General features: G+C 38.0%; 1 protein-coding gene across 8 annotated transcripts in view; it reads right to left on the reverse strand.

Moving 5' to 3' along the window:
* atp11a (ATPase phospholipid transporting 11A) overlaps window positions 1–15,972 on the reverse strand; it is a 72,518-nt gene that overhangs the window by 45,192 nt on the left and 11,354 nt on the right. The gene's annotated exons all lie outside the window — the stretch shown is intronic.

Raw genomic sequence — 15,972 nt, forward strand, 5'->3', positions numbered from 1 at the left:
GTATTATCCGAAATGAAAGGTAATAACTGTGTTTTTAGGTCATGTAATACAGATCATAAACAGCAGATATTTTATTTTAGTGTATTTACAGGGTATCATCACTCTCTTTTGAGAAGCACAAAAAAATCTCAAAAAACCACTTCCATCATGAGCACAGAGAAATAACCTGAGCACCACTTTATATGCTGACATATAATTGGACTGTATATTGGGATATAACCTGAAAATATAAGTCATTATAAGGCATTTCCCCCAGCTTTACAGAAATATTGACTTGGTGTACATCATGGTATATATAAATAACAAATGATGTTAAAAGTATATTGTGATAAGATGTTTTCCCATATTGCCCCCAGCCCTAGGCATGAGTATATTTGATTCATCACTTGTTATAAAAAGCCAGTTACTGTGACTAAATGTTTTTTCCATTATTGCATTTATAATTACATCTTTCTACTCTGATGACGACCTAATTTGTGGTGCATCTGTTACTACAAGGTTTCAGACACATCAAGTATTTACTTAGTAGAATTCATACGTGTTTGCTGAAGTGATGAAATTTACAAGGTTTCTTGAAGCTGCTTTTCTAAGCTCAGTACACTGGAGATCCCGCAGGATTTTTGACATTTACCAAGGTCTTTGAATGCATCTCTTTAGCTGCACCTGTTAGCTCAACACAACTTAGAACACCTCACATCACACCACAACCCTGCATTACTTTCACTAGATCTCATGCACTGGGAAGTTAGAACATTTGAATGTTCGACAAATAATACCATATTTATAATACCACATACATAAATATTCTAATAGCGTTTTTGCTAGAAATGTCTATCTCTAACAAATATCACAACCTTAAATATCTTTGATTACCAATATCAGTCATTTTTACGTCTAAAAAATATATATTTGTGGTGATGTGTCTAACGCATTTAGCAACCTAGTTTTATCCAGCCCTTTCAAAATCACAACATACCAAATGTATACACAAAAACTATGCTCTACTCAGTTTAATTAGTGTAACATTTGTACACTTAAAAATATTGAGTAAATTTGAAAGCTGTGAAATCAAATAAATATAACTCAAACAATGACGCAGATCTGAATAACTACATTGAGTACCATGAAAATATAAAAGTGGGTAGATTTAATCAAAAGTCAATGCAATAGTAACCCTAAGTCCAAACCACTCAAAACAATGAGTAGATATAATTGTCATGTTCGGTAGATGCAACTGAAAATCATACTATTATTTAACAAAACAAATCTGCTACATTTACTTAATGTTTTTAACAGAATTTAATTAATACTGGACTATCAATTATCAGAATAAACGGGTTATATTTACTTGTTGTTTTTTTAATGTTTTTAATGATTACTCTAGGAGTACTTATGAGGTCAATATATGAAACAAAATAATAAACAAGAAGCAATTCTACACACATCAACATTATTGATAATTCATTAAATGTTTATTTGTCTACTTTGACTCGTATAAAACATCAAGTGTAAATCCAAACTGCTTCACTTTGAAAATGACATGTAAAAATGTCCATGCTATAAAAACAGCAAGTTGAATTGAACTCGCTCATTAGTCTGTATTGGCATTCCTTAGTACTGCCTCTGTTGCCACTGAGAAAAGTGGCTTCAGTCGACCAAGAATTTCTTTGGTTGATTACAGCCCTACTAACCATGGGGTTCAGAAGCATTTAAAAAAAAAAAAAATTAAATACTAAACTCCCAATAAACATTTTGGAAATGACTATATTATTATTGCTGATAATGAAAAATACCAGCAGATGGCGCTTAGGTGTAGCTAAGGCTAGTAAAATCAGTTTGTTTCATTGTTTAGTTGAACATTTAACATTAGTCTAATTAGCAAAACAATAAAGCTTTCTAACAAAACAAAACAGGTAACAAGGAAAACCTGGAGTAAATGTGGGTCCCCCTCCAGTATAATGGCTGCGACGACTTAGCATCTAACCAATCAGATTTTTCTTGTCATTTGTCATGAGGAGCCTTCTATAACTGCATCTTGTGTTTGAGGGGATAATCACTGCACTGTTTAAAGACCAATGAAATGAGACTTTGCAACCATCACATGACTCTGAGTTGATCAGATACAGTGCATGGAGACAGATGGAACAGGCAGAGAATCAGTGGGCCTCCTCTCTTATCATCTCCTCCATTTTGCACTTGATGTAGCTTTATTAGTTTTCTCACCTCCTCCATCTCTCGCCACAACCTGACTGGCCTCTAAAACCATGATCTCCCTGTTATTGATTATGTTAAGCCAGTTATCCAGATTCATGCTTTTTACATGAAAGCTTGTTTCTGTTTAATCAAATAAAACAGCGACTTTACAAAATAAAAGCTGGACTTATAAAATAAAGCCAAGCTGTATTAGACCAGGCCTTTAGCCCTCGACTGTAACTGGAGACTTTTGGCTATTCTGAACCTTGATAATCACTTTTAGCTGAGTTTCATGTTTCAGGACGTGGCAGGATTCAGGAGTGTATTTATAGTTGGAAGGGAAACATTTGTGGTCAGGGGAGGAGGATGAGAGAGCTTGCAGGCTTTGTTTCTGTTCATCTCTATCAGCAGCCACATCCACTTTCCTGAGAGTTACATTAGAGGCATTAAGTCTTTCAGTGTGCGCGCACTGAAAGACTTAATGCACACACACACACACATCACAGCCCCATCAAACATATATGGTAGCAGACAAACAGTACAATGAGACACAGTGTTACCTCTGTAATCATTGGTCCAAGGGATATATTTAGACAAGCCCCACTTCCCTTATTCTCCCCACCAGTTGTGTTCAGTGTGTTTGTGTGCATTTCTCTACTTCAAACCATAATTTAAACACCACTAAAAACAACAATTAAAGAAATAAACATTTGCATCAGTCCCACATGACTCAAAACCTAAAAGTCTCCTGTGATCAGGAACTATCAGGAACTATAAACAGGAAGAGCTGGGCCCTACCAGTCACAGGGATACACACACTTCCTGAAAGTACTTCCATCAACACACTGCTCAAAACCCAGGCCATGTAAAACACTAATAATTGAGCACATTTACTGAATGACCAACAATTATTTAGAATAAAAACAATATTATTGTGCTGCTGTGTTAAGCCAACATGGGAACTGTTGAAAACAACATTTGCCTCAAATTTAAGTCTAAATCTGCATTATGACACAAAGCAAACAAACAGTAAAACATAAAAACCTACTCTTCACCATGATAACACAAGTTACACACAACACAGGTACTGTGTGACTCACACCAAAACATGCAACCATTTTATATATATTGCACTAGAAGTTAGACCGATTCTGATAGTTGCCGAATCCTCAAATCTGCTCTGGTTTTTGGACTATGGGAGGAGAACATGCAGCACACTGTTTCTTGTTTGATAATTATGACTTTATCCACGTGATGGATTGTTCAGAGAGGATGAAGTGAGTCAGTTCACCGAGTGAAACCTGGTGGTCAACGACAGGTCTAAGAATGCAGCTCTGACACAGACCTTCCAACTGAAGGAAACATTTTGTTATTTGTTATTTCTGGGGGTGCGAGAATGTGTTGGTGGATCACATCAGCAGATCATGGGACAGAACAATACTGTTTTTACAAATAAATGTTGCGTTCAACAACCATGCTCTCTCCATAGACAAAGTGGTGTATAACATCTCAACCAGGCGTTTTACTGTGAGGCACCGTCTCAGGCTCTCCACAAAAATCCAGCATGTGTCTTCACAAAAAAACACTACTTTCTGATTTGTGATGACCATTAAATGTAATCAGTTTGCCATTTGTAATGGAGACTGCATCTTTGCACTGTTACTGCTCAATTAAGGAGGATGAGAGAACGAAATGCATGCTAAACACAGAGAGCAGAGGATCAGACCCAAAACACATTTTTCTGACTGTTATATGAAGGTTTTCATATAAAGACATGAACTGAGACACGTGATAGCCTACACAACCATGACATAGACTCAGGACTATCCCCAATCAACATTACATATATCAACACCATTATTTTACTACTTTCATTCTAATAGTTAGAATTTCAATGAAAGTTATCCATAACATCATGAAACTAAAATTGGAAGTGTAGTCATAATGAAGTTGCAGATATGCAAATATGTGCAATGTATAAAAATATATGTTGATCTATTATGCTCAGAAAGGAGGGATGTGAAGTTATTTTTGTTTTGCTTGCATTAGTTATTTGCACTGCTCTGCTTTGTGAAGCAAAACAGCTCAACAAAGCACAGTAAAGCAAAGTAAAACTCAATACCCAATTCAATTCAATTTTATTTGTATAGAGTTTTACTTTGTTCAATGTACTTTGGTAAAACTGCATGTGACATTTCACATATAGAACACCAGAAATCACATGATTTACTTTCTATGAATCTATCTAAATTCACCTAGCTGTTGAAAAAACAGATATTAAACCTCTAAGGTTGGTACTTGTCTCCTGAAGAAGACTATGACCTGTATGAGAACCTCCACCGACATGTGGACTCAGACGTGATTTACTCACTGTGAGCCTGTTTCAAAGCAGCAATTCACCTCCATGGCTCTGCATCTGTGGGGAACCAGCAAAATGCTCTCCCATTGGCCTGTCTCCATCTCTTTTGGCATCCTGGGGGAAATCAACATCTATGCACCATCTTCAATTGTATGATGAAAATAGCCAGGGAAGAGACGAGTAGTCTGACATATTGCCTGATTTATGTGTTGTCTAGTATATATGTTGATAAGGTGAACAACATTTCTTCCCTGTTGCCTTGTTTGTGTGATGTCAGCTACCAGAACTCTATTGTTATACACAAAGCATTTGTCACCAATAAATATCACACATCACAATGTGATATAATGTCTTAGAGTAATTGGGCCCCATCCATCGCCCACCCTATCATGAGAATAGTGTGTATTAGTTCACGATTTTTCTAAAATGAAATTGGGTGGTTCCAAACAGTCATCAGTATAATGGTGTGTTCCATTTGTAGTTGGAACACAGAATGTCTGAGGTCATGTGGTGTTCCCCACACAGGTATACCCCCTAAACTCAGATGTTTAACTCAGGGGTGACATCACTCCCAGTTCTGAGTTCCTATGTAAATAGAATGCAGCGAATATGTGGGACTCAATGCTGGATTGTTTGAGTAGCACTGGTTTAGATTATCAGTTAATAGTCTGTATGTTTCAGAGATGACGAGTAAGATGTTGATGGGTGGCTAATTGGTTAGTATAATCAGCAAGTTGCTGTATGATGCCTGTAAACTAGGGTTGGGCGATATGGACCAAAACTGATATCGCAATATTTTTTGTTCAAATGGCGATATGCGATATTATAACCGGTAGGCTGCTCAGCTGAGAGCTGATAGCTGAAACAGCTGATAGCTGAAACCCGACGTCCGGTGTGTACAACAGAAACACGGAGACGTGAGACCAGAAACCCGGAGACCAGAGCCTCGGACACAGTAAACAACAAGCCGCTGATGTGTTTTAAGTCCACTTGGAGACGAAAATTGCGGGTAACCGCTAAACGGCTAACAGCTGGTGCCGTTAAAAACTAGCGACAACAAACAGGCATTACGTCACCAGCTCAACTTTTATTTTGTATTAATGAAGATGGTTAAGAAATTAGTCTTGTTCTCAGCCACCAACTGCTCACTCTCCACCTGCACCATGTCCGCCACGTTTTCGTTCAAATGTCTGTTGTGATGCGTAGCATGGGTGGGAGAACACTACGTAGTACGTACATGTAAGGGGCGTGATTGAGCATCTAAACTAGGCTTGTAGGCTAGGTGACTTGTAGGTTCGCAAGGCAACATAAAATTAATATATAATATACCGGTATGGTGATATTGTCTCAACTACATATCTCTTTCAAAAAATATACCAGTATAACTCTTACTACCGATATATCGCCCAGCCCTACTGTAAACTACAGATAACATTAGTGGAGTAAAAAAAGAGGAACCACTGCAACACAAACACATGCGACTTGTTGATTGTCAGCAGCTTTAAAAGGCTGAGCTTTTGTTTACCTGATGACCACTTCCCGAAGTGTTTTATCTTTATCTACAGGCGGTGCTGAAAAAAATGTCTTGACAAAAGCTGCCAGACAACAACCTGCTGTCTGTGATACACACACATCTAAATCCTGTGGCATACAGAAGGGCCGCATATACAAACCAAACGAATCCAATGCATGGCATGCACACAGGCACATGAATGTGTCTTATCTCTCTGATGCCGCTGAGCTGTGGGGATAAGATAAATCACCTCTTCCCTAAATCATTCAGACTACTCAGTGGTGGGCTGTCAGGGCCAGCAGGGCCTTCTCTGCTGGCCCTGACAATATCAAAAAAGTATTTTATTATTATTATTATTTTTTATATAAACTGATTTTTTTTTTTTAATATTAATGATTAATCGCTAATCGATCGTTAATTAAGAAAATTTAATGGAATTGCCATTCCTAATTTTTATGTTTAAGTTATTTGTATAAAATAGACATGTTTAGTACATATAGAAAATGCAATACACACTTTATGTTATCTTTGGTTTTATTAGATATTCTTATCAGACAAATACATGTTTTTATGTTATCTTTGGTTTAAGTGTTCCCCTATACTGTGCAGCTAAAAGACGCTGACTTTTTTTCTTCATACTAAACCTTGGCTGTATTATAAGAACTGGATAGAGCACCGCCCCTTCTGCCTTGAAGACAATTTTGTCATGGTGGCCACTGGTGGCACTGCAACAAAAAATACTCATGTGCCGCAAAAGCAATTTTCCCATTGACCACAATAGTAAGAGACGCCTGTAAAACTGTCCACAGGACACCTTGAGACATATACATAGGCATGTATAGATCTTTATATTCTATATTTTTAATTCATGGAGTTTCACATTTGTAAAACCTTCCTAAAGACCATATTTTATAATACATCCATGTATACAAGAGTCACTCAGCCAGTCTGCTAATTCCTTTCAACCTAGCTTTCAAAATAAGAGCCACTGACACTGACTTTTTACTACTTCCTTTTGCCATAACACGTAACAATAAAACATAGCTTACAGTTGTAGTTCTTGTAAAATAAAACACAGTTTTATAGTATTTTTTAGGGATTTTTCTTTTCTGCACACTGCTCTTGTGCCGTGCACTTCTCTGTCTCCTCTGTTCTCCATCTCCAATGCAGCCTGGATAATATCTCTACGCGCTGTGAGTACAGTCGTGCAGGGGATCGTGCGAGTAGATCTTAGTAAAACGTGTTGACAGAGAGTGCACTTTTCATTATGGTCTGTCTCAACCTCTTTGTGTAGAATACGCTTTAGTGCCGCAATTAAGGGAATATGAACGTCGCGGGGAGTTCATAATCACTGCTGTATGCAGCCAAGTTTCGCTTTTGCGCAAAGAGACTTTCCAGCATTTAATAGGTGCTGTTCCACCATGTACTCACATCTTGTCGGAACCGTTTTATTGGTGTTCCAAACTGATCTTGGACAGCCTCTAATCAGGAATGCTGGGCGCAGTTCTTGCATGCTTCATCACAACATCCTGTTTTGGTCATGTTGTTTCAAGTGTTAAAAGTGTTAAAACCCTAACCCAACAGGAAGTAGTCACACGCATATGCACAGACCAAATCGGTCTTTCTAGTAAGAGCTTGGCAATAAATATAGCTTAAAGTCATTAGTCTTATAAAATATAATACACATTTTTATGATATTTTTCATTGTATTAGTTAATTTTATAAAATAAAATACACTTTCAACTGTCGTAAAACAATAGCAATAACAGGAAGCAGTCACACTTCACGCAGAACAAATAGGGATTCTGGTAATGAAAGGCATCACTCAAAGTGATATGCACTTTTTCAGAAAACACACACACTACACAAAATCACATTGCTTTGATTTTCGAAAGTCTGCACAATATATTTTTAGTACATAGCAGAGGTTTGTTGTCTGTGAATTAATAAATTATAGTGGCATGACTACAGGTGCTGACTCTCTGGAGATCAGCTGTGACTCATATGAAACAAGCAACCTTTGCTTCTTATAGTAAGAGTCAGCAGACCACTCCACAGCTGCACGTTGTGGTTTTAAAGGTGTTAAATGGTTTTATAAATTATAAACAAGCACAAGAGAAGAGAAGAGAATAGAAGAGAAGAGAAGAGAAGAGAAGAGAAGAGAAGAAAAGGGATTAGAAATGAACACAGCCCTCAGTCCACAATTGGCTGAAAAGCTGAATATTGAATATTAAATAAACAAAGGAAAGCAAAACTGTTCTCCTATGCATGAACGTAGAGACCAAACAAGGACATTCTACAAACAAATATTCCAAAGTCTCTGGCTGGCTACAGGAAAAAACAACCCCCTTCCAGCTATGAATCTCTGTGTATAATCCTCCGCTGTCATTTTTTCAATGGGCAACTTGTACAGAGACCGCCAACTGCCTTTCAGGGAAACATCTGGCCCAAAAAACCTGGTCTAGTTCAACTATCTTATTCCTTCCAGTGTGCTAATGTTAAGCACCTGTACATAGGCCAAAGTTCCATCTTCCAAGCATTTTTAAAGCTTTCTAAAATTGGAGATTGGAGGCTGCTTGACGAAAAGACTGCATCCAAGACTAAGGCAGAAGAACAAGAACGAGACACTGTCAGCAACACGTTACATCCGCCAAAAAAACCCAGAAAGATCACCCATCCACAAAATGAGCCAGAAAAAGTTGCCACCAAAGGAGCAAACATAACGAACTTAATGCAGCACCTGCACGACCACCATCCTGAAATAAAGTTAATGCAAGAACAACCCGTGAAAATACACAAGTAGCGAATTATTAAAGTAATACTTATGACGCTTTATCAACCAAAATCAAATTCAAACGTATTACTTACAATCAATGGCATGGCCTAGTGGTTACGTATATATATATATATATATATACATAAATATACATAAATATACATATACTGTATATACACATACATATATATATACATATACATATATATACATATACATATGTATTGCTCTCCATGGGTTAGGATTTGTGTATATGTCCAATGTCCTGTCCATTGTTGAATCTACTGTGCAGTTGAAAACGCCACCAATCATGATGAGTCCTGATGAAACCTCATTAATTCATGTTCTAGTTACTGGCCCTGTACCCTGATTCGGAGCATAGGTGTTCAAACATACAACAGTCATGTATTTTTACCATGACAATTAGAATTTGTCATTTGTACGCACACACCAATTAGTGATAGTAACTTTGTCCTCTACATTTAACCCTTCCTTATTACACACCAGTAGTGAACACACACACGCTGGACACAGGAGCAGTGGGCTCAAACATGAGAGTAAAAGTCTCACGCGCAGTCCAGAAGGAGTATTCCTTCCCTAATTGGTGCCCTACCTTTAACTATTTCTACAGCAGTCAAAACAGTTGCAATTGCAGAAATTCCAATCAAAATAGCAACCCTTGCACCGAGATTTGTCCCATGACTAATTTCAGAGATAAGTGCTCTTTTAGTTAATCCCTCCCTCTATTAATATTTAGAGAGGCAATTTTGAGGATCTTCATGTAGGGGACAAAGGAGAGATTAAGAACAATAAAAAAAAGGAATAGTGAGAGGGAAAACATCATGTGATGATCATGCATCATGTGATGCATGATCATCACATGATGTTTTCTCTTTTGAGGGGCTTGCATTTTTTCTCATTTTCCCGCATGCTGTAAGCAAAAATGCTTATTATTGTATTCATAAATCTGATGAATCATAAATCAGAGTCAGAAATGTTAAATCCAAGAAGCCGTTCATTTCCTCTAATGAATAGAGATCAGTACTGTTAGAATCATCACTAATAACAGATTCTGTTTCAGAAACATAACTGTCATCGGATGAATCTGCTCTCCATTAATAGCAAGGCCGCAGATCTCTTAGGAATCTTAGAATCGACATTTTTTACAAGCTCAGCATTTTTCTTTGCAGCAGCGCACATGCTGTCTTTCTTAACCCCAGCCTCAGAACCACTGAATGCAGGCGCAAACCCGACCCTGGCTATAGAGTCAGATGCGGGTTTACCCCAGCCTCAGGCCCAACATCAGACCCATCGCAGCATCAGCTGAAACAGCAGCCCCAGGTGCCGAGCGTGCCATCAGCCACAGCCTCTCCATCAATGCCTGCACCCTGTAGTTTGCGTAGATATGTGAGGCATTTATGACCAACATCACCACATTCAAAACATTTAATTTGGCCAGAGTTGGTATAAACCATGTACACTTGTACACTTCCAAGGTTTAATCAGATACATCAAGGAACATGAAAACTTCTCATCTGGATGACTGAACCTGTCTCAGATCAGGCATTTCAAACTTCCTATTTTAAAACATCTTGCAAATGCACCAAACCATGATAATGGAAGAAGAAGAGAAGAGAAGAGAAGAGAAGAGAAGAGAAGAGAAGAGAAGAGAAGAGAAGAGAAGAGAGGAGAAGAGAAGAGAAGAGAGGAGAGAGAAGAAAAGAGAAGTAACCTCAGTGTGTCAGCTATACAGAGAAATTCATTAACCTGGTTTCCACAGAGCAGATGTCAGATGGGAACTGAGATAATATACTTGCTTTTCCACACTATGACATCCCACTTTTAGCCACTTTCATGAAAACCTACAACATTAAATTACATAGTATTATACAGCATTAGTACACACTTTCCCAGCACTGATTTAGTCCATTTTAAGCCGATTTCAACAGTTACTGCATTTAGTGAAGTCGATGCAGGACAATGCTGCAGGGCAGAAAGGGGACTCGCTCACAGACCTACTACTGTGCTTTTCCTCTGAGCTGGATAAAAGACCATTGTTGTGAATGTATCCTGTATCATTCTTTTGATACCACAGGAATAAACTTATACTCACTACACTACACTGTCTGCTAGCATGCGTGTGTGTGTGTGTGTGTGTGTGTGTGTGTGTGTGTGTGTGTGTGTGTGTGTGAAAGAAAGGGATTAGAAGGGAGTCATCACATGACATCCCCCATGACATTGCTAATGCTGCATTCAGTGTCACATGGGAATGCGTATCGTAAAAGGCTCTTTGGTTTAAAATTTAAAACAGTCATTGATGACTCAGCTCAACATGAATGCATGGCCCGCAACATCACAGAAAAACTCTCACTTAAAGTCAAAAGATGAGTGAAAATCCTGGGATTAAAACAACCTTTTCTTTTAAAATATAAATTGGCCAACAATAAACTTTGTTATGTTATTTTCTTAAGAAAATGTCATTTTAAAATCAAACCAGGTCCAGAAAATAGGTAAATATCTGAAAATTATTCAACAATACCATATTTTCCTATTTAATAAAACAAATCCGAGAAATATAGTTTCATCCTGTTTTCCCTCCATCAGCAAACATTGTCTGTTTTCACAGTAAGTGCCTGCTTGGCAGCTACCTTTAAATAACTCCAGCATTGTCATTTAAAAACAGAGGTTGCATGTTAACGATGGGTTTTGTGTGAGATGTGTCCTTGAAATCATCTTTTTTTCCCAGTTACTTTGACAGATTAGAGCTAACACCACTGCAGCTAACTGCATCTCAACCTCATTTGAGATTGTGATGCAAATACAAACATGCAAACTTCAGTTAGTTATCGTTTTTGTTTAAACTCTAGTTTTTGTTTTAATTTCTGTTAGCAATTTTTTTTTTTTCAATTTTTTTGTTCATTATTTCATTAGTTTTTGTTATAAATAATTATAATATTATAACTATAATAACCTTGCTCAGAACAGATGATAATCCAGGTTTTGGAACAAATGTGTCATATAGGATCTGCAGGTACAATTAGAATGAACACTTAGTCACCTGCACATGTTTCTTTAATATTTTATAATAAAGATTTGTTGTTTTGCCTCATATCTGATTTGGCTCATTTATCAATAAAGCAATAAAAGCTGCAGTGCTTTTCTATTACTGGTTACAACCTTTCATTACAAGAGATTTTTGTGTTCATTAGACATTTATTTTCCTCAGGGTGACACACACACGTTTTACCACACTATGTTAGTGCTTTCACTTCCTGCTATAACATATTACTGTCGAGTCCTCTCTCATGAGTTTAGAGAAAAGTACCAAAATGCTTTTAAATACATTTTATCCTCCGACAATGTGTTTATTCCCCAACCTTTCATCCTATCCGTCTTTCTCTTGCTCACTAATGGAGCACTTCTCGGTCTGATGTTTGTCCTGAGACACGGCTGCTTAATGGTGTTCATTACACTGTTTGTATTGCTGGCAATCATTCCAGGACATAATATGAACACAAGCAAGTGGTGACATCACTTGCTCAGGATTTTCAGCCCAATCGTTCAACTTGTCAACAAAAGATCCAGACAGTTTTAGATTTAAAGTCTTGTGGACACATTTAGTTTGAAATTGGCTTTAAAAGGAATTCTGGAAATTTGAAACTGTCATTTTAAAGCCACATGTGAAACAGGAAGTATACACCATTAACAACACAGGTTTAAATGGTCTGTATTTATAAGGCACTACAATACACAGTACAGTTTTGCCATTCACGCACACATTCATGGAGTGCATCTATGCATTTTCTGTCACACATCTTTAATACCCAGGAGCAACATGGGGTTACGTGTCTTGCCCATGGACACATTCACTTGTAGACTACCAGAGCCAGGAATCAAACCCATAATCTTCCAGTTGAAAGAGCCCAGCCTGCAACTGAACTACCATCGCCTCATTTTTTTCCCCCACATTTTTAAAGTGTAACTAAATTCCCTCTTCTGCAGCTAACTCTGCCAAATTCCTGATTTTGAAGCTGGGCTGAGACCTGAGTGGGGGGAGAGCAGGAGTGTGAGAGTGCAGAGCAATGGGGCAATGATGCAAGCATGAACTAAAATAGCCAATGGCAAATACATTGAATGCTGTAGCTGGTGTTTGAGTCAGGCGGTTCTTACACCAATTTTCATCTTAACTGCATAGGTTCCTGCTGTTGAAGAGACATCTGATGAAAAGAAAAACAATAGCAAAGAGGTAATTAAAAGCTTTACCTGAATCTTCATTCTTACTGTTTGAGGAGTCAAACACAGAGGACAGCCATGTTTTTATGCTACCAGGTGTTTCCTTCAGCTCTTTCATGAAGCTTCACTCTGGACTGATTATTGATGTCTCTCCAATATTTTCTTTCTGTCTCCATGAGTTTTCTGTCTGTTTGCAGTCGAACTGACTCCTGCTTAGGGTAGTTGGTCCAGGCTCCAATGATTCTAAATCACATGATGATCAACTGATACAGAACTGCAGTCAAATTCTAATTGTAGTCTCTAGAGCCTTCCATGCTACATGCAGTCCGAGAGAACTTTGTGAAATGCTGTTTCTCTTTTATTGATAATAATTTACTAATAGCCTGTTGGCTACAACAAATAAAATAAAGAAACCACCACTCAATGAATTAATAATCTCTGAAATGAAGTTTTACATTAATCTAGTTATTTCTCCAAATTCTGTCCTGATGATCTCTCTGCAGCCAGTGTCTCTGGCCTGTTACATTACATTGTTGCATGACTGACACACATTGTGTTAAATGGTGTCATGATATAGGTAATATATCAATCATTACATCTATAGTGTGTGACAACCCCGAGTGGGCAGGGTTGTGCAGGTGTGCCTCTCTTGCTTTCTCTTTTTTGTCTACACAGGGTGCTTGTTGCGTTCATGGGTCTCCGGTGTGTGGTCTCCGAGAAGGCAAGGGCCGCAGGGCTGTGCCCTTTAAAACCGTGCAACTCCAGCTATTCTCCAGACTCTCTCTCTCTTCTCATTCCCCGCCTGGCACCCTGCAGCTCACCTGTTTTAGTCTTAGTTTTGCATCCAACACACACACACACACTCATGCACCCACATTTACAACAGATTCGCCTGATTACTGATATAGGTTATATTATGTTCAGATTTGTTAGTTTTGTGTAAAATTAAATCTCTCTTGTTGTGGGTTGTTTTGTCAAGGCATCTGAGCCAGTTTTGACAATCGTGACATGAGACCAGATTATCATCTTAGATTTTGGATACATCATATCGTAATAAAAACTGTTTATCATCGATGATGGATCGTCGTACGTGATATTTGTATTCCTGTAGCAGCCAGCGCATTAAAAGCACTTGAATCTCAGCTTCAACTGTTCTCTATGGGACGGCACAGAATCGTTTTTTTTTTCACTATGCGTCACTTCCACAGAGTCAATGGAGAAGTGGGCGGGCGTGGACACTTTGCTTATGCATGATGATTGGAGGAACTGTCTGAACCAGTTTTTGATTGACAGTGTTGCAGAAACATACTGTACATGCCAGCAGAGCCTTTTCTGCCGCAGTCCCGTGTGGATTTTGTCAGCGAAGCATGTAGACAAATAGCTGGTCTTTATTTTTTGTGTAATTTTCATGTACATGTACACTATAAATAAAAACACTATTATAGCGTTTCAGTTTTATGTAATTATTGTGTTTCCTTGTTCTAGTTGTTTGTTTGTAGAATTTATGTAAGAATTTATGTAGAAATAACTGGGCCTGAAATGAGCTTCCCCTGTTACAAAGACCAGCAACTGCCACTGCTCGGTTTCAAGCCTAATAGTAGCCATATATTATTTATAAACCATATCACTCAGAAATATTGATTTGATTTATATAAGTATATTGTGATAAAACATTTTTCCCATATTGCCCAGCCCTATAATCTGTTCAATTTGTTCAATCTGGATACTGTATTTATGCATCATGTTGCAGTATCAATATTCTCAAATGGGCTCTTTTCTGTGACAACAGTGTTCCCTGTACAGACATACATGACCAAAACTACTTCCTCACAGTTGTTTGTGGTTGTGGTTATGCATTTCTGTGTGTTTAACAGACGAATACACAAACGACAGTCAACAAGTGAAAGATTTCTACCACAAAACAGACGTGAGGTGTGGGTGAAGAAAGAGAAAGCCTCCTCCAGACAGTATAAGTGCTATGTTATGAGCTGTGATGAAAAGATTAATTATGCATGATTTCTGCTTATATTAGTGTAGCATAAACCACAAATTGATAAATGGTTAGAATAACAAGCCTTAAACTCTATTTAAAAATGACAGTGGTTTTTGTTGTCTTCACTTCTCACTTAATAACGTTCAGTACTATTTACTATTTGACTATTGTCACAATTTTGATCGTAAATCAAATATTGATCGAAACGACATCACAATTTTGACCTTTGAAAGCAAAGGTGGAATCGAGGATTTAACCAAACACCCTGCATGTCCTGCAGGCGTGCCAGAGGGGAAAAAAACAATGCTGTGGTTGTAGTCATTGTAACATGACTACATGACATGTTACCTCCTGCTGTTGCCACAAATAGTAACCATGGCAACTGCTGATTTGTATGACCTTCTCAAACTAAATTTGAATCCCCTCCCACTTCTCTGAAATCACCAGTGTTGAAATATTTTGCCTCCCCGTGAGTTTTGTCAGCAACGCTTGCGTCGTCGACAAGAAAATGGTGTATAAACTATGTTATACTTGTGTAGCATACATAGCACAGGACATCTCCACATGCATCACAAGGACACAGATATAGCTATGTAAACAGCTCCATTAACACGGGCAACTCTTCATTAACACAGGCGACTCTTCTAAGTCGCCTCAGAAACATTCCAAATGAAACGTCATCAAAATTCAACTTGCGCTTAAGCGATAACGAGTGCTATAGGCGTTTTTGTAGCATCAGATATGCAATCGTACTTGGTGGTGGAAATCCCTGGATTTAAACATTTACTGGTTATTGTTAAATTCAAGTGTGGTACATTGCAATTTCATCCCCAATCTTTGAACAGGAAGTAGAAGGAGACGACGTACAAACTGTGGCTTTGTCTTTCTTTGGACAACACAGCAAT

This window comes from Solea senegalensis, linkage group LG2 (genome assembly GCF_019176455.1).
Source record: "Solea senegalensis isolate Sse05_10M linkage group LG2, IFAPA_SoseM_1, whole genome shotgun sequence".
Lineage (NCBI taxonomy): Eukaryota > Metazoa > Chordata > Actinopteri > Pleuronectiformes > Soleidae > Solea > Solea senegalensis.